Source organism: Anomalospiza imberbis, chromosome 14, assembly GCF_031753505.1.
Source record: "Anomalospiza imberbis isolate Cuckoo-Finch-1a 21T00152 chromosome 14, ASM3175350v1, whole genome shotgun sequence".
NCBI lineage: Eukaryota > Metazoa > Chordata > Aves > Passeriformes > Viduidae > Anomalospiza > Anomalospiza imberbis.
The window spans coordinates 3325441-3344698 of NC_089694.1; the positions used below are offsets into that span (position 1 = coordinate 3325441).

The 19258-nt window shown below is 40.0% G+C and overlaps 1 long non-coding RNA gene across 1 annotated transcript; it reads left to right on the forward strand.

Annotated features, from left to right (window-relative positions):
- Positions 1-3986: 3986 nt before the first annotated feature.
- LOC137482313 (uncharacterized) lies at positions 3987-9475 on the forward strand. The gene is made up of 2 exons (XR_011004002.1): positions 3987-4072; positions 8338-9475. It is a non-coding gene; the product is annotated as an uncharacterized lncRNA (long non-coding RNA).
- Positions 9476-19258: the final 9783 nt, after the last annotated feature.

Below are 19258 nucleotides of genomic sequence, written 5' to 3' on the forward strand. Positions count from 1 at the left end.
TGGGAGTCAGGAGCCACCTTCCACGAGTTCCTTAAACGTCCTGGGCCCATCAGGCCATGAAAAACCACCACAAGTGGGAATAAAAGTTTTGACTCCAGAACCTTGATGTGTTCGCCAGTTTTATGCCTTTTGTCAACCTGGTTTTTTTTTGTTTCGTAATGAATCCATATATTGTTGTCTATTGTTCTTCATCTTCCCGTAAGGGAAAAACAGAGGCAATTATAACTTAATAACATTCTCTGTGCTAAGAATGTGTGGTGACAGACAATGAAGTCCAATATCCCGATCTGATTACAAGTTGCTCTTTAGATGGGGGACAAACAACTACAAGATGGCAATGTCAGAGCAAGGAACACTTGCACGATGAAATATTAATGAAAATACATTGCACTTATGTCTCAATGACATCTAAATGGGAATCAGTTATCAGATCTTGAGTGTTTGCTACAAATTTCTACTCTGCAAAAGAAAAAAAAAAATCCAATGAACTTTAAAAATGTCAGACAGCAGGGCTTTCAAATACATAATTTACTAGTTTGTTGGCTTCCTAGAAATGGATAATAATAAACTTGTAGCTAAAAGCAAGCTCATAAATGCTGAATCAAAAATGGGAGAAACACCATGAAATGATAGATGCAGAGCTGCGTGGTGGTAATTTTCTTCTAAGGAGAAATTGTCGCGGTGCTGTTAAAGCTGTGAATGGAAACCTTGACAGAGCAGTGTTTCCTTCCACATGGAAGGATCTGTGCCACTGTTTCTGTATGGTGCAGAAATGCAGGAGCAACAGTGCTGGAATTGCAGCTGAAGTTTGATGGACTTCCCTGAGCATTATATTTTCATAGCCTGCCTAGTTAGGCTCACCTCTTTGATACACTCTCATACTTATTTATTTAAACATATGAAAAATAGACTGTTCTATTAATCAGGGGTCAGAATGAAGTCATTTCTCATGGAGAAGTTCTAATCTTAATCAAAAACTGACCTATGTGTTCTATGTTAAAAAGGCATATATTATTGAATGGTATTAATAGAACCTTTAATGTTAAAATATTTGATACCAGCCAAAATTGGATTCTATTTTAAGCCAGTACTCTGGGCTGAATGGTGATGAAAGCCTCTCATTTTTTGGTTTGATTTTAGTAGCAGCCAGACCGGACTGGAGTTGAAAGGCTGTGTTCTGCTGCTCAGGCTGGTCGTGCTGCCTGACACTGCAGCCTCGTGTCCATGGAGCACCTTCTCCCTTGCTGGCTGCAGCCTGTTAAACCAGGAGGTGAGACTTGACCTGGGCAGAGCAGTGAATGGAAGAAAGCTTCAAAGTGCTCAGGTCATGGGGACTGTTCAGTCTTTTCATTTGGATATTTTCATTTGTGATACCATCACAAGGCCCCTGCCACAGTGGCTTTAGACTGCGAGCTCGAGCTACAACTTCAGGAAAGCCCTGCTCAGGTCAGAGGGTTGGGAGCAGCCACACGGGCTCTGGACAGCTCCTGATAAATCCTGTGGAAGGAATCCTGGGATGGGGTGGGGAGATTCCCAGCCTCAGCTCTTCTGGGCATGGTTTCAGTAAATGGCTTAGGATGGGTACTCAGAGCCACGCTGGGACGTTTTGGTACAGCATGGATTTAGTTAGAAAAGGTGAAGAAATTCTTTCTTCAAATGTTTATATTGCATCATAACAAGGGAAAAAAAAAAAAAAAAAACTAAATATTTGGCACAGAACCATTTAGGTAAATTGCATTTATGTAGAATAAATCCAGAAAGTGTAAAACAAAATGATAATTAGATCAATTTTTGCAGGTTTATATTTTAAAAAATTAAATCCTAAAGCTCAGACATTTAGTCTTTAAAAAAGGAACTTACTTAATTAAAGCACTGCTATAACAATGATTTAATTGAATTTCTTTTCTGTTCACATTAAAATCTTTGTCATAAGAATGAGCCCCAGCATTGTGCAATATCAATATGGGATATATTCTTACTCACACTACTTAATCTCATGGTAGGCCTTATACCTGAAAAATAATGTTTAATTTGAGCATTAAACCCCTTCAACTTACTAGCTTTTAAAAAAATTCTTCAAGTATCTAGCAGTGTACTACCTGTAGTCTAGCACCACTGCTATGAGCCAGGGTGGGAGAAGATGATCTCCACAGGTTCCTTCCAGTCTCAGCATTTATGGGATTCTGTGCCATCCACTGCCCGCCTGCAGTGCTGGGTGATGCGATTCCTGGTGATCCAGGTGAAAGCCATGCAGGGTGAACGAGAGCAAGCTGGCCAGAGGAGGGTTTCCAAGCTGAGCTGTGTTTTTGGAGAACCCTGAGCACAGCACCCAGCGCTCTCTGAGCTTTTAGGAACCATTAACAGACTTCAAAATAAATTCCTTAAGGACCTATTTTGCTTTGTGAAATGATGAATTGTCCAAAATCTGTTCCTAATGTGGTACAAGTTTGCAGGAGCCACCTCGATCTGCTCGTGTCCCATGATTCATTTATTTCTAAGTGGAAAACAGAACAGAAGCGTTTTTGTAGGGATCATTAGGCAATTCCTCCTGCTCCCCACCAGGATCCCCACAGATTCCCCAGGGCTCCACGGATCCTCCTGAACTGTCACACCCTGAACACAGCCAGGCAACAGGGAGCAATGGCAATCCATAGGAAGTACAATAAAATGATAAACTTGGCTGGGAGCAGCAGAGGTACAGTTAGACCTTAGAAACTAACCTGTGAACTACATTTACATTCAACAGGCTCTTCTTTCTCTGTTTAAAGCTTAACTCCACTGAGTTTGGACTGGGTTTGTAGTTTTGCCTGGAAGAAGCAAGGCACACAATCAATCTTGTGCAAAACCTGTTAGTGGAACAGCGTTGTGAAAGCAGAGATTGCTGGGATTTGCATGCTGCAGTGCCTTTGCTGAGCTCTAACCAGTGGCTCTAAAATCTGAACATTTAAATCCCATTAAAGAATCATCTGTGTGGAAGATATTTTATGTGATAATATACACAACAACACATCTTAGACTCCGTTAGGTCTTTGTTCTTGTATAATGTAGATCAGCTCAATTAGTCTTTGCCAAATGACTCACTGGAATTAATTCTTGCAGGTGGACACATGACTAAATTTGAAACAAAATCTGCATCTCTTTTCACACACTGTAAGCCCTGTAAAGGAGAATTTACATTAGATAAAGTAATAACTCTTCTGTATAGTAGTATTTAGAATTATGGAATCATAGAATGGCCTTGGCTGGAGGAGACCTCATCCAGTGCTACCCCCTGCCATGGCAGGGACACCTTCCACTATCCCAGGCTGCTCCAAGCCCCAGTGTCCAGCCTGGCCTTGGACACTGCCAGGGATCCAGGGGCAGCCACAGCTGCTCTGGGCACCCTGTGCCAGGGCCTCACCTCCCTCACAGAGAGTAATTTCATCCTAAAATCTAATCTTAACCTAGTGTCTTTCTGTTTTAAGTCATTTGCCAACCAATAATAATATTTCAGATGTTTTAATGGGATTTATACACTAAAAAGTGCTGTGCAGCCCCCCAGCCTCTGAGGGAGGGACTGCTATGTTTTGCAAAGATGTACAAAATGCACCAGCAACTGCTTCCAGTGTCCTCAGCACAGGGAATGAGCAAACAGAGCCAGAGCTGGGTTTTAAGGAGTAACACATAGTGCAACACATTCTACAATGTTAAAGGTGCTTTATTCTCATATTGCATCCCTTAATTCTCTTCCCCACTTCTGCCAGCTGAACTCCAGCAGCAGGAACATTTCCCAGTACCTGACTAAAAGTTTCAACTGCATCCCAACATTGTCCTGGGAGCACACCCAACTTTGGGGCAGATTTCAGACTTTGAACACACTGTTGGGGCTTTTTTAGCATGAAGCACAATCTCATGGGCTCCAAGGGAAGGGGAAGGGGCAGCAGCTGGCCCCAGGTGATGCTGGGGTCAGAGGGTGTTCCTGGGACATCGTTAAATGCAGGGAAGGTGTGGGAGCAGCTGCTCTCAGTCACGAGGACCTGCAGCAGCCTGGGAAGGTGAGGGAGCAGTGAGGAAAGGTCAGTACAGCCATTATGTTTCTATGGATTAAATAGCTTTTCTTCACATATATATGAATCTATAGTGAATTCCCCTGTAGCCTCAGATGCCAGTAATTATTGACTGTGGTGTGGCACAGCTGTAGTTTTACTGCATCATTAGAGGCACTTCTTCCACTCTGGTGCTTCCAGAGACGTCTCCAGTCATGTCCCAGGACACTTGTGATTGCACTGGAAGATACATTGTGTGATTTCTCATTTTCTTAGAGGGAAAATGCTTTCTGTCTCTTGAATATTTTCGTTCTCTTGTTACTTACAGGCAGCTTAACATTCAGTGTTTAGGGGGTTTGTGCTGTGTGTGGGTGGAGAGTGTTAAAGGAGTTCATCATCTGAGCGGAGTTCTCTGCTTCAGCAGCCCCGAGGGTGTGGGGTGTCTGTACCTGCGGATAAACACCCACCCATCCAGCAGGAATCACTCCAGGGATGTGCAGCAGCTCTTGGGTGAGGTGTGGCCACTCCTGGGTAGAGCACAGAGACACTGGCTGAGTGGAGAGCAGGGGGAAAAGGAGAACCAGCAATGCACAGAAGGCTTTAGCTGGGATATACAGCAGTGACCTGTACTGGCTTTGCCTGAAATACACGAGCTCCATATCCCAGTTCTGGCAGCAATGGCAGTGAATATTTAACACAAGTCACAACTTTTACACTTCCATGTTTCATATTCAATATATCTTTCTAAGTGTGTTATTCATCGTAGCCAAAGTGATATAAACAAATCCTGCTCTGCAGGCTGCTGTTTACTCTCCAAGTGGCATTTTAAGAGCAAACCTTCCCTCCCTGACATAACGCAGTGACAAATTGCAGCTAATACTTCTACATCCACCAGGAAAGGAGCACAGCAGTGCTGAGGATTTATTTAGTAGGGAGCCATGGAGCATATGTAACTGGCTGGCATTTTTAGTGCCCTGCCTTAATTTTGAGACAGCTTTGCTTAAACATAGCTTCTCTTCTTTGTCCTTGACTATTTAAAGAATTAATTTTTTTTTTCCTGTTTGCTGTTTTCTTTCATAAACCCAAGAAAATCTCCAAAGATGTATTGTTAAAAAATTGTCTGACAACTTTATACAATCTCAAAGAACATGTTTAGGCAAGGTGGGGGAAGGAACTGGGAAATATGAATGGGAAAAAAGACAATAAAAGATATTTGATAGTACTCAGATCTATTTTTTTCAAAAGCTATCAAAATCTCTTTGTTAATATAAGACTTTTTATTAATTTGGGATTTTTTGTCTTCTTCTGAGAGTGCCTTTCAAAGGCTTTGAAATGTGCTAATTTAATTTTTCTGTTGCTCCCCATCAAAATTGTTCTTCATCCCAGCATAATAGCAGCAGATACTAAAAAAAATCATTTTACAGAAAATCAAGAGAAATTATGATTATTAGATCATTTTTGAAAGAGAGTTTGGCTCTACTCAAGTGTAGAGTCTTTCTGATCAGCCTGCTAATGTCAGCTGAGAAGGGCTCAGATAATAATCACTTTAAGGCTATCTGGGTACAGGAGTATCAAAATCTGACAAAGCAGAAGAAAATGTGCTTTGTTCTTCAGGCTTCCCCCAGCACCACTGGCTTGAAGCTTCCAACAATTAAGAGGGAATAACAAATTTTTAATGGTGTAATTATTTTTCAAACATGTCCACCCTCAGCAGCATGTGCTTCCTGTCCCTCAGAAATGCACAGGGTAATGCCAGTGGGCATCCTGAGTGCTTGGGCAGAGCCAGGCTGTCAGTCTGAACCAGCCAGGAGGTCTGAGCAGGATCTTTTAGATATCATGTCTAATTTTGAGGATTTCTTTCCAATATTTTGATTAAAATCCGAAGTTTTGATGGCAGGTGTTATTTCTGCTGGAGTTGTCTTCTTGCATGTTTCTGTACTGGATTGTGAGCATTGCTCTCCTTTCTCTGTCCTCATTGTTTGTAAGGTATTTGGTTTGGTTTGGCTTCAGCCACATAGAAAACAAAATTGAGTTATTCTCGAATTTGTGAATAATTTGTCATCCTAGATCCTAACTGATAAATATTTTGCTTTTCTGAACACCAGTGTTTACAGCTGGCACTGAATCAAGGGCTCATTCACAGCCTCAGTGTCTCAGTCAAAGGTGGGATGATATCCGTGCTTCTCCTAGACACAAATACTTGTGCTGTAGCTGTTTCCTCTTGGTTTGTTTTTTTTTGAAGGGGAAAAAAAAAAGCTTGATAAACACCATCTGTCAAACTCAGTTTAAATTTTGCTGTTAGGTAAGGGCAAGTGCCCTCAAGGATGATGCAGTCAATACTTTACTGTGGAAAGACTTAAAGAACCCAACTTTTTCCAGTGGTTGTTGTGGTTTGGAGCACGTTAGTTATGGAGTGTCCATCACCCTGCATTTCTGCCTGTGTGACACTGAATCCAGGTGCTTTTCTGTTGCAGTAAGGTGGAAAAATCATAAAGAAATGATTCATAGAATCCTGCTCTCCTGGAATCAGTGGCTGGCCTTGTCAAAGCCAGCACTTTGCAAGTTCCAGTGTGAAAGCATTCCTGGTGTGAGCAGTTCGTTAACATAACAATCTATTCCTGGGTGAAAAACAGCTAGCACCTGCATAAACTGTTTTTACACCATTAGAAAAATGAAAATTTTTCTCTTACAAACTCTCACTATCTCTTTTCTCTTACTATCCCTTGCAAACAGCTTTTCCTGCATGTACACACCGAGGTTTGAGTGACCAATCAATACAGGATAACAACTTGTTATGAACCAATGAAGTAATTGGCAAGAAAGCTCCTGACCAATTGGAGCCCCACACGAGGTCTCTAAAACTATAAAAAGGATATGTGTAAAAAGGATAAAAAGGATATGTGACTAAAGAATGGCCTTTTGCCACCATGAAGAAAATGGAGTCTGTGTGATTTATTCCCATACCTTTTCCTGCTTTTGCTTTTAATGAGCTGGAATTGACTTTCAGAAAAGGAACACCTCACCTTTGAAACTGTCCCGTGTCGTCCTGATAGAAAAACTCATCTCCAGAACTCTTTTTGCCTGCTTGAGACAAAATGACAAACAAAACCCATGGGAAATGGAAAGGAAAAAAAAAACAACACCACTGTTTCTGCTCATTAAAATTAACTTTTAGCTGAAGATATTGGAAAAAGGTAATTAAAACACGTTTCTGGTTATGATTCCTGCCTAGATACAGTCTGTTTCAGCAATAAGCTTTTTTCATGTTTAACAAGCTATTTTAGGAGATAAGAATGATTATGAGTTTTCTCTGTTGATAGAAATTACAATTAAGAATTGAAATTCTCTTCAGTGAGGCAATGCCCTGGAACAGTTACCTGCTTTGACTTGAAACAGTTCTTTTTCTTTCGTTTTTTCCCCCCTTCCTTAAAGGCAGGAAAGCTTTAGAAATCTGTAGGGTTTTCCTTTTTTTCTCCCCCCAGAAGCCATTCCTTTAATGATATGTTTGAAAACACAGAGTGGGTTTATCCAGTGCTTTACAGTTAATCTGTTATTTGAATGTCTAACAGGCTTTTCTGCCTGGCAAACACCACATCAAATTAGGAGGAGACTTTGACTAGTCAAAACGTGCTCTTAAATTTGTAGTAAGATTTTTTTCAAGGCTGAAAGCAAATAAATGAATCCATAACACAGAAAATAAGTCTTCCTTGAATGAGGAAGTTACCCTTTCTCTGCATTTTTTACTGGATTCATCCTTGTTTAAGTTTGCGCAGGGAGCTTCTAGAAGCTTTATTCTCTTCTGGAAGCATTTGTTTTAGAAAGTTGCTAAACTGTATGTTAAAACAACCTGAGCTTTCTTAAAGTGAAAGAAGGATTCTTCTTGCAAATCAAGGGTTGTTAACACAAGGAATGTGAAGAACTGTACAGGAACTGACTTGTGGGATGAAAGAAACATAAAAATTCACTGCTCCAATGGTGCTAGCCTGTTTCCATCTCATGGAAATGATGGCATCGTATGAGGAAATCCCACTTTGATTTTGAAGTTTTAAATAACTTTATTTAAATTTTGCTGTTGTGACTCTGGTATTTGAAAAAGCCAAACATCAACTGAAGAAAGAGGATACTGGAGCAGTTTTACGTCAATATGGAAGGTGAGGGGAAATCTGCAGAATTTCAGTCAATACACCTCTGCACATTCCCAATTCATGGGTTTGTTCCAAGAAATTCTTGATTTGATTGCCTGTGGATTATCAGCTGTTGATTTCCTTTCTCACATCACTTTAACTTTGGTAGGATTGTCTAAATAAACCAGAAAAATGAGGAATTGATGTGGAAACCAGGCTAGAACTTTTGGTAATTCATACTAAGGTGTAAAATATTTTGCTTCAGAGCTCAATCAGCAGGAATTAGCATCACAAAAGCAAATACCTGCATCATTTCTGTGAAACATGGAGCCTGTTTTACTGGCACAATATTGATTGATGTAGCTCAATGCGATCCCTTCCTGCTCAGGCCTATGAATATACAAGCACTGTTAAAATCATGCTTAGTCACTGAATTCCACATTAAAGCTTCTGAAAAGGCTTTATTATTTCAACTGGAATAAGAATGCAACTCTGCTGATATTTGAGGAGTGAAAGAAAAAAAAAAAAAAAAAAGCTGTTTAGAAAAATCAGGAAAAAACCCAAAAAGCTCTGTGAGCCTTTATTTTCTGTAAAGAACTGCTCAGAAGAGAGTTTTCAATTAAGCTGCAAACACGTTTGTGTGCATCTCCTGTTGAAGCTGAATATCCTCGAGGTCACTGAAGATTTCCAGCACTCTGCAGCACCTGCTGATGCTGATTGTTCCTGAGGATGTTGGCTAAACAAAGCTGCTCCAGGAGCACTCTGACAGGAGACAGTGGGAGCTCCCACTCAGGGCTCTAATGAGTGATTTATTTGTTCCCTTCTCCCCGGGCTCACCCATCATTACGTGTTCATTAAGTAATAATTGCCATTGATCGACAGGCTGCTGTATGGATGATGGTAAAAGAAACAGGGCTATTAAACCTTCACTGCCTAGAACAAGTGTGTGCCACAACCAATAAGGCAGATTAATGAGAAGAATTAGACTAAGAACAGTTATATTATGGACCACTTCCTTCCTTTTCTTTTTATTTATGATTAGAGACAAGTGTAGGGCATTTGAGACATTCATAAATAAAGGAAAAAACATATGAAATCAAGCTAAGGCTATTCAAGTGCTTCTGACCCTCAACAGGAGCTGGTCATAACCTGCACTAGTAATGAAATTGGTTTGGTGGTTTTCAGCTGGCCTTCATAAAGAGCATGTAGATCAGTTGGAGTGAAGGACAAGAAGGTAGCACAAATAAGATTCAAAGTCAGATCAGGCTTCTCATGGATCACTTGTGGGTAAATCCTTGTATAAATAAATACTTAGAAGCTCTGAAAGGCCTAACCTTGTATCATTTGGGGACGGTGGCCAATTTCTGGTGACTCAAATTATGATTTTATTGCACTCATTCCAGTGTATTATTTTGAGAATTGGGGGTAGGAATAAGTTTTGGGATCTTCTCCCTTCATCAGTAGCATCCCATGAGAGGAGATTGCCATAAAAGCCTTGAAAAGAGGTGTGCTCTGGAGTCAAGGTGCTGTGCCTTTGAAAATACCTTTGGATTTAGGTCTTTTGGTGCCCTTAATTCCACACATTGAAATATTTTTGCCTGCCCTCTCAGGTAGGACTATAACAGCTCTCTGTAATCTTTCCCTTAGTAGCTTTTTCCAGCTGGATGTTCTTGTCTAAACAGAATTATTGAACATTTTCTCTCACAGTTTCTGCATTTGTTGCTGAATTATAGCATCATACATTAATGTTTCTTTGGCTTATTTTGCTTTGTTGCATCTGCAGATCAGGTCAGCAGTGCCATTACTACCGGGGCAAATGGCAGTGGCTGTCTCAAAAACTTGATGGTTTTTGAGCACAAGTAATTTCTCCTTTCCATTGTGGTCTCAGGCCTCTTGCAATCAGTCTTTTAATAAAAAAGGAAATGCCTTTTGTTGATTTTTACAGACTGAAAGGTCAGGATAGCACTTAATGAGAATAAAAGATGGAGCAAAGTGGGAGGCAGGAGAGGGTTAATTAAGTACACTGATTGCAGTAATTTTATAATTCCAGAAACCTTGTTAGTGCTTTAAAAATACAGCTTTAATTATTATGCTGGGTAAGAAAAGTACCTTAGGGTAGATTCTGCCAGTGCTGTGCCATTGATTGCTGCAGAAATCTGATACTGCAGTATTTCTTCTGCCACTGCTGCCAGAGCTGGCTCAGAATATCCACTGGAACTGCTTGAAATTCAGCAGCAGTGGGAACTCAGAGGCAAAAGTTTCCAGTCTGCATCTCAATCCCACAGCAGCCTCGATGAAGAGCTGGATAATTGCTTTTAAGTATGGAAAATAAAAAGAATTGTTGAAATTTTTTAACATATTCCTGTTTAGTTTGAATCACTTTAAAACCAAAAAGGCAAAACTATTAATGGTACCACACTTAGAAAAGGAGTTTAGCCCTGCCAGCCCTCCTGAATTTGTCTGCACATCAGCTGAGTGTGAGAAAAGAGGAATATTATTTAAAATATTGTGTGAGGTGTTTCCTATCTTAAGAAATATTATTCTTGGCTTGCTGTGAGTTACAGCAATAGATCATAACAGGGTAACGTGCTGGACTAGAATGGCCAAAAGAATAAAAACTAGTATTTGGATACATTTCTTCCATCCTTAACTCCATTTTGAGAACAGATCCTGTATTTTCTTTAATGAATTCCAGCCTGTGCTCACTGGGAAGAAATAAGGGGAACAACATTACCTGAGAATATCCAGGGATAAATTGGTTCCTAATCTGTTGTGGAAAATACAATTAGCTATAAAATATTTCTCCTTGTCATGGCTGTTATTGCACTACACAATTTTCTAATATGAGAATAGGGATATTTCATTATGGATATTTAAAACTGGTAGCTGATTCATTTTTAGAAAAATTCAGATCACGTGCAGAAGCAGGGATGAGGAAAATATCAGAATATCTGAGAGAAGGAAAATAGAATAAGATCTGCCTCGTGTATATGAACTTTAGAGAACAATATTTAAAGTTTCAGACAGCTACAAAGTTGGAATATTTTTTCAGAATTTGCCTTCATTAATTTAGAAACTAAACTCTGGGAACTGAGATGGAGAAAAACTGCTACCCATGCATTTTTGTAACTATTATATAAGTTATAAATACTAAAAACAAATATAAAAGCCACCCAAATGTTGTGACTGGATTTGAGTGAGCAAAAGAAGCAATTTCTATTCTTTCATTTCCATTGTCACATCTGCAAAAGTTTATAAATTCAACTTCTTTGGATTTAATTATTTATGAGTCTTTAATGAGCATTTTTATAGAAGGTAAAAATCCTCCCTTTGTTTTCACTTTCAATGAAGAGATTAAAGCAATTAAGTAGTGATTAGACTTGCATTGACCTTTGCTAACAAACTTGCTTCTGGCAAACCTTAAAACTTTTTCCCTTTCCTGGAAACAGCTTCATGTGCTGCTGAAGAGCACCAGAGGCCACTGCTGGAATCACCCCAGAGAAAAAGGAGAATTTTTAATTGTTTATTGGCCTGGGACCAGCCAGAATCTTCTGTGCAGACTTCTTGGCCCTAAATAGCCAATAATGAACTCCAAAGGCACAAGTGATGAGTTATTCCCATTTAGGACAATGCTGTCCTTGGACTGTGGCAATGCCTCATTTTCCCTGAAAGCCTCCAACAAAGGACTCTAATATAGTCCATCTTTTAATTTTGGCAGCTTGCTGGAAGGCTTTAATACAGAAAGCTGTGTTAAAAATTCTTGAAACGCCTTCTAAAACATATTTTACCTATTTTTGCCAGGATAGGTAAAAGCTCTGTATTTAAACATTACTTAGAATACATATTTCCTCTTTTGTTTCCATATTTACTGTAAGAAACATTTAATCTATTAGTTATTTAATTGGGATTGTTGTTACCCATCGATTGCCAACATTAAGGTAAAAAAATTCCTTCAGACTGGACTTTTTAAATGTTACCTTGAGAAGTATTAGGTGATCCCGAGCCTGTCAAGTACTGATATTTGTTAAATCAGATTTTGGAGTGCCTTTCTCCAAAACAGTGTTTCATTTTCCTTTCTGGGTTTTTGAAATTTCTCTCTGTACCCAGTGGTACTGACCCCACATGGCGACTTGTTTCTTTCCTTATGCTAAATAAGAGCAGATCCATATCCGTGACCTCGGGAGGTGGAAAGCCTTGGAATGCTCAGGAAAAGAGAGAAGCCTTTTTAAAGTTATCTTTTAAATTCATTGTCATGCAAACATTAAAATAAATCTGATGGCCTCACATGTGGGACCCAGAGGTGATGTAAAGACTCCATTCCTGGGAGCTTCACCTCTCCCTGTGCAAAGGATCATTCCAGGAGCCTCCCCAAGGAAAGGTTTCTTTCCAAAAGTGGCTTAATTCGAGCACTGAGCTGACTTCAGCTGTTGTCAGGGTATTTCCTGCTTTTTGCACCTCCAAGAGTGGCCACAGAATAACACAAACTAAGCGGCATTTCTGTGTCTGTGGTATGAGCTGTGCTGTCTCTCTGGTTCACCAGAAACGTGGCAGTACTTGGCATTTGTTGCTGCACTGCTTTTTATTTTGAATTGCCTCTATTGAAGGCATATGTATAAATATGATTATTCAAAACAAAACCCCTGAACTTTAGATGTTTTGGATCAAGCATGATTTTATCTATTTTTGACACTGTTTCCTTGGTTACATGGTATCAAAGTCAATTCATTTTAAACACAGATATGTTGCTGCATATCCTTTAAAAAATGTGTTGGCATGGGAAATCCGCTAAACCTTGCTGCAGATAATGAGGTTACTCCTTGGTGATCCAGTTATTATCCCCTTTGGGAAAATGGAGAGGGGAAGTGCAGACAGGAGAGAGTGCAGCTCAGTGTTGAGGATAACAAAGATGGGAAGATGTCGAGGGAACCAGCCCAGAGACCCTCCAGCTGTGTGAGGGGTTTTCTTCTGTTTTCTCTGCAGAAGCTGATCCAGCTCTTCCTCCCAAAATCTTCCCCGGGCCGGTGTTGAAGTGGTGCAGACTCCTGGCTGGAGGCTGTGCACTCAGGCTGCAGAGCTGCTCTAAATTCTTCAGAATTCCTAAATGCTGAAATCAAGTTCTGCAGGTGGAGACAGAAATGCTGAAGCTCTCAGTCAATGTAGACAGAATAAAGCAGAATTATTTGGCAATATCCTCCATCAACAGAGCTGTAGGTGACCTCCTGTGACTCAGGATGGCCTGGGAGAAGTCTGAGCATGAGGAATCAGGGTAGAGCAAATCCTGTGGGAACGTGTGGTGCCTTTTTACAGGATTTGGGAAGTGCTCTCATCATTTCAGCCTGTGCTGAATTGTTGCTTTTCTATTATTTATACCCCGAAATATTATTATATCAATACCATATGCATATTAATAACCTCTTCTAAGATTTGATCTGTAATTGAGAATAGATTCTATATTTGATTCATATTTAGTACAGAACCAAACTTTTCTTTTTAGAGGTAAATGATTGCTTACTCTTTATTTTATGCTAGCAGCTCTTCCTGGAGCCTGAGCTCTGTCATGTCATGCATTATTATATTGTATTATTATATTATGTTATATCTTTGTGTTCAAAACATTGAGAAAAATGTTAGGCAGAATTTGTGGCTAGAGAAAAGAGACACAGAATTTGACTTTTTAGAAAAACTTTTTTTTTTAAATTTTAGAAAAAAAAATTAATACTTGGATCGTTTATGAAAGCCTAGCCAGCCTTGTCACTGCCAGTCCAATCTTGTCCTTCTCTCCTGTTTTCAGAAGAGACAAATTATCTCTCTGAGCTGCCAAAGGTGGTGCAAGACTCGTCCTGAAAGATGCAAACCCCACATTTGTAAAGAAATATTGGTGCTGGTGATGACATGGCCACAGTTCACATGTTGCTATTTCAGGGTTATATTGTATTTCTTTACCTCTCCTTTCTCATTCATATATTTTCATTTGTTATCACATTCTCAGCGATGCACAAAAAAAATTATTCTATAACTCAGGAGTAAAAAAATTAAACTTGACTTTACCATAGCAAGAGTAAGTGTCAGATGAGATGGTGGAGCTCAGAATCTCTTATTCTCAAAGACAAATTCTTATTTCACATCCTGCCAGGGAAGCAGACAGCTCTTTTGAAAGATCATTTTAATTCAATACATGCACTTTATGAGAATTGATTTTAATTTCACATAGAAGAATGTCATTCACTGATGCCAAAGCACTAAGCTATGGGGACTGTTTTCATGGAAACTAAGTTGTAGTTGACTTTTTTTTTTTTTTTACCTGCAAGTGACCACATTTTCTTACTTCATGGATGGAAAAATGAGCCATTCAATTCCAACTTTTAACTAAAAACTCCAAAGGTGCATATGTGGCTACATTGCAGTGCCTCTCTGAGAGAATAACCGGGGGAAAAGGATCTGGGTTGTCTGCAGGGCTTCCTCTACCCTGTGAAAGGAAAATGCATGCTCCTCAAAAATTCCTTAAACACGGGAAAAATCAGGTTTTGCATCATTCCTGAGTCTGACTCAAAAAAGCTGAGGCAAGCGATAATACCCTTAGGAGATAATTTGACTGAAATAACAAACATAAAGCAAAAGCAGACTCCCCAGCTGAGCGACTCGGACACTCCTGGTTGAGATCTGGAGACAGCAACAGGCAAAGGCAGAACCTGGGCAGGGATGGACTTGTGAGGGGGACATTTACACCCAGCTCACACCCAATATTTCACCCTGGGAAATGTTCTCCAGAAGAGCATTGGATGCTCCCGAGAGGAATGAGTCTGTCAGTGAGTTCCAGATGTGAGAGGAAGGAGCTCTTCTTCCTCAGTGGTTCTGACCCCACATGGCCACTTGTTTCTTTCTTTATGCTAAATAAGAGCAGCTCCGTATCTGTGGAGCCTTGGAACATTCTGGGAAAGAGGGAACCCTTTTTAAAGTTATCTTTTACATTCATTGACATGCAAGCATTAAAATAAATCTGATAAAATATATCTGATATATTAAAATAAATTCTCCCTCACGGCTGCACTCCAGTGACAGAAAACACATGTTAAATGCTGGGAGTGCCTGACATCTCCAGGGTATTTTACTGGAAATGTAACAAACAAAGACCATTTCTGCAGGTTCTCACATGCCCTTGTGGTTTTGGAATTGTTCCTGTAAAATAGCAGCAATTGCTATGTAGCAATTGCATTTTTAAGAATTTAGGCTAAACCCCTCTCACTCAAATGTGAATTTGGCCTGTATTTAGAGTGCTTCATGTTCCTTAAAGTTATTGTTACTATTGAAGTTATCTTTATGACAGTTTTGCATATTTTTGTCCAATAGCTTTTACATTGAAATACAGGGTTTGTCCCCTAAGTCTGTGCATTAATGAAAAGATTATTTTAATTAGTGTAAGGTCAATTTAGCTTAATGTTTCTTCACTTAATATCTCTGCTAATAGTTACTGGGGAAAAAGAAGAGTGAGGAAAATGATGAAATAATAGGAAATAGTGAAAATCGGTTAATTATGAGCTGAGGCTGATGCTCTCTACAGCAGAGGGGCATCCAGCTTTTCCATGCTTTTATTCCCTGGGTGATTTTAGCTCCTGACTGCACAAGGTGCTGGTGCCAAGCGGAGTGGGCAGCAATTACACAGGGCCATGAGAGAGAGCAGCTCCAGCAGCACAGACCACACAGCCTCCTCTTCAGCTGGGTATTTCAATTTGCCTCGTCTTTCTAATTTTAAAGAACTTGGTGTCTGACAGATTAAGAGATAACATTCCTTTTTCTGAAAAAAGCAGGAAAAACATTTGAGAGAAACCTCACTGAAAATTCACCAATGCATTTCTCATGTTCCAAGGATAATTTTTGGGCCAGCTGGTCATGAATTTATTGGTATGAGCAATAAAAGGGAAGAATTTTCATACATTTTCAATAATATAAACTATCATATCTGGTTGTGGAATTTTAGTATTTTGTTTTTGTGCTGTTAATATCATTTAAATATCAACACAACCTCTGCCCCGAAGGATCTTCCAGAACCTTCCATGGTGCTTAGAGTGTGAAAAGCTGCTTGGAGAAGGCCCTAGTTTTGATGCTGGAGCTTGAAGTGGTCAAAAACTGTTCTGAGATTGGGAATTTCCCCCCACAGATGGTGCAGATAAATGGCATTGTGAATCTGAAACTCCTCCAGGCTTCCTCGGAGATCCTAAATGAATGCAGGGCTCCTGTTCACCCTCCCAACACCCAGGTTTGGGTGCTGCTCATAGCTGGTTTTTCTCTACTGCTTTATCTCTGTGCTCCTTCACAACCCACAGAGCCTTTTGTGTTGGAGTTAGTGCTCTTCCTACTTCTCATCTGAGTGTTTTCAGGAGATTTCTTGCAATGCTTCCAATCTTTCTCACCTTCTGCAGCATTTCTGTGCTACCATTTGCTTTTCTCGCTGCCTGAGCAGGGTGCAGACAGTTTTGCCCCCAGCATTGTCCTGCTGAAGTGTCCACCTGATCCCCTCAAATCCCTGCTGCCAGACACACACCCTTCCCTCAACAATCCTTATTGCTGCGAATCCCTGCAGAAATTGCATTTCTTTGAGCCTTTCTGAGCCATGTTTTGGTTCAGCTCAGTGCAGGTTCTCTGGACAGTCGTGGAACACTTCTGAATTTCCTCAGCTCAGTCATTCTAAGGACACCTGAATTTTTCTTTGACACTAAAGGGAATTCTGAATTTTTAGATTTGTGAACTCTTACGTACCATGTGCCAAGGTAGTCACTCATGGTGCTGTACCTCAGGAATTGTAAACTGTGGGTTCCTTGCCAGGTAAATGATTGGGTACAGGTAACAATTTATGGAGACACTTAGCATTCAACAGAAGGGTCTGAAAACAGAGGAGGCTGTTTTCACGTGGGGAGTAAACCTTTGGCATGCTAATTTGATATACACAAGTGACAATATTGTGAGCTGCTTTCTCCCCGTGGGACAGAATGATAATATATATTGCTGTCAGAAGAAGATCTGTGTAAATGGGGTCATTTAAACTTCAAGGGTGCTCAGGCACTTTGATAGGAGTTTTCACACTACACCAAGTGAAACTTAATTTTTTTTTTTAGGTCTGGGAGCAAGTTTAATACTAATTCAAATTGGAGATACCACCAAGAGTATCTGAAATTTTGGATTGTGGGTGAAAAATCAGAATGAGAGGAAATTTTTTTTTCACAGAACAGACGTTTTCTGGAATGATTCAAAGTTTTTGCTAAATTGCAATATAAATATAATAGCAATGATTCCAAATGTGGGTCTTTCTACTGTTTTTCCTCCAAGTCTTACTCTAGAATCTACATACTTGGATCTCATCTTAAATAATGTAATTCCCTTTATCAATTTATGATTGCATTAAATAGTATTTAGTCCAATAGCAACAAAAAGCCAGCATAGAACCCAGCACAAAGCCTACTAGGCCAGAAATATTCAATACTTTTCTAAGCATAAAATAGTGAGATTTCACTCTGAAGTCAGTTAAGGACATTTTTAATCATTTTGCTTTTAGAATGTTCTTTGTAAACTAATAAGGACGTAATATTTTCTCTCCTGGTTCTGGTTTTTTTTTGGGGGGAAGGGGATGTCACTGTTGGCTCATTACCTGAGGCTCTGCTAGAACATCCCAAGTAGTTAGTATTTCTGTCAGAGGCCTGACAGAGTTCAGATTCCTTACAGCTCTGACTGTAAAGAATCCATTCTGCCAGAACAGGTAACCTGCAGCAAATAGGCTATGACAGCTTGATCAGTGATTAAAAACAAAAAGGGGAGGGGAAGATGATGATGATGATGATAATGAAGGTTAGTTTACTACTGTCAGTGTCCTTCACAGATGTGTGACAAACCACACCTAACACTCAAATATTAGGAACATCCAGTGGAAAGCCTCATTGCAATCTGCATTAGTGTGATATGATTTGATCCTACAGCTGCACTCAGCAAACACCTGAGCCGTGCCACTGACGGGTGCATTCCCTGCCTGTTGCTGTTAATGTGTGTAATAATGAGTCTCCTTTCCCTCTGATCACTGCTCTGAGAGGAATAAAGGAAAGACAGCATGGTTTTAGGTCTGGGATCATTTGAAAAGAGTGAAATTGCATCCAGAATCTGGTAATGGATTTATATTTTTGTACCAGCCATATGTCTCAGTATCTAACACAAATGCCCTTGTGTATTTTGTAATAAGAGCATATTTAGAAGGAAGAGTTACATATAAAATGTGTTAATGCCATTTTGCTTTTTTTCCTACCATCCATATGTCTTGGCAGCAAACATCTGTAGCCTTTGACATTTATATTGTGTGTGTCATGTTTAGAATTTCTCTTTCTTGGAGCTCAGATGTGAACCTGTCCTTAATCAGTACAAAAAAAAAAAAAATAGAAAAGTAAAACAAGACGAAAGGGAAACCAAATAAATAAAAATTACACTTTGAACTTTTGCTCTTTGTGTGTGATGCATAGGGAGGAGACTGCCAGCCTGCCTCAGAAAAGGCCAGAGACTGCATAAGCTCCCTGACAAAAAAGTCTATCACATTCAGCTCAGGTGGTCATTTAAGATGAAGAGGGAAGCTCCATCAGCAGAGCAGTGTGAGGAAGCCCACCCGTGGTTTGTGTGTCTGCACTGCACTGATTGAGGCACTGGGGAGCTGAAAGTCATTCAGACACACACCCTGGGATTCATCAATTAAATATAAACCATTCAAACAAACGCCAGGAAAACAAAGCTTTACACGGCTGGGTTCACATTTTGCTGTGTGTTTTCTCCATGATTGCTTTCTCTTCACTAAGAGGAATAAGTGCTCATGGCTGGGAAAACTTGGAGCTAGGAATAAAAACGTTTTTGAAGTGATTTATAAGAAGGGTTCAAATTACCATAGAATGGCTTGGGATGGAAGAGACCTTAAAGATCATCCCATTCCAGGGGCAGGCATACCTTCCACTATCCAAGCCCCTCTCTTGGGCACTTCCAGGGATCCAGGGGCAACCACAGCTTCTCTGGGCACCCTGTGCCCCTCCCCACCTTCCCAGGGAATAATCCCTTCCCAATATCTACCCGCCCACCCATCCATCCACC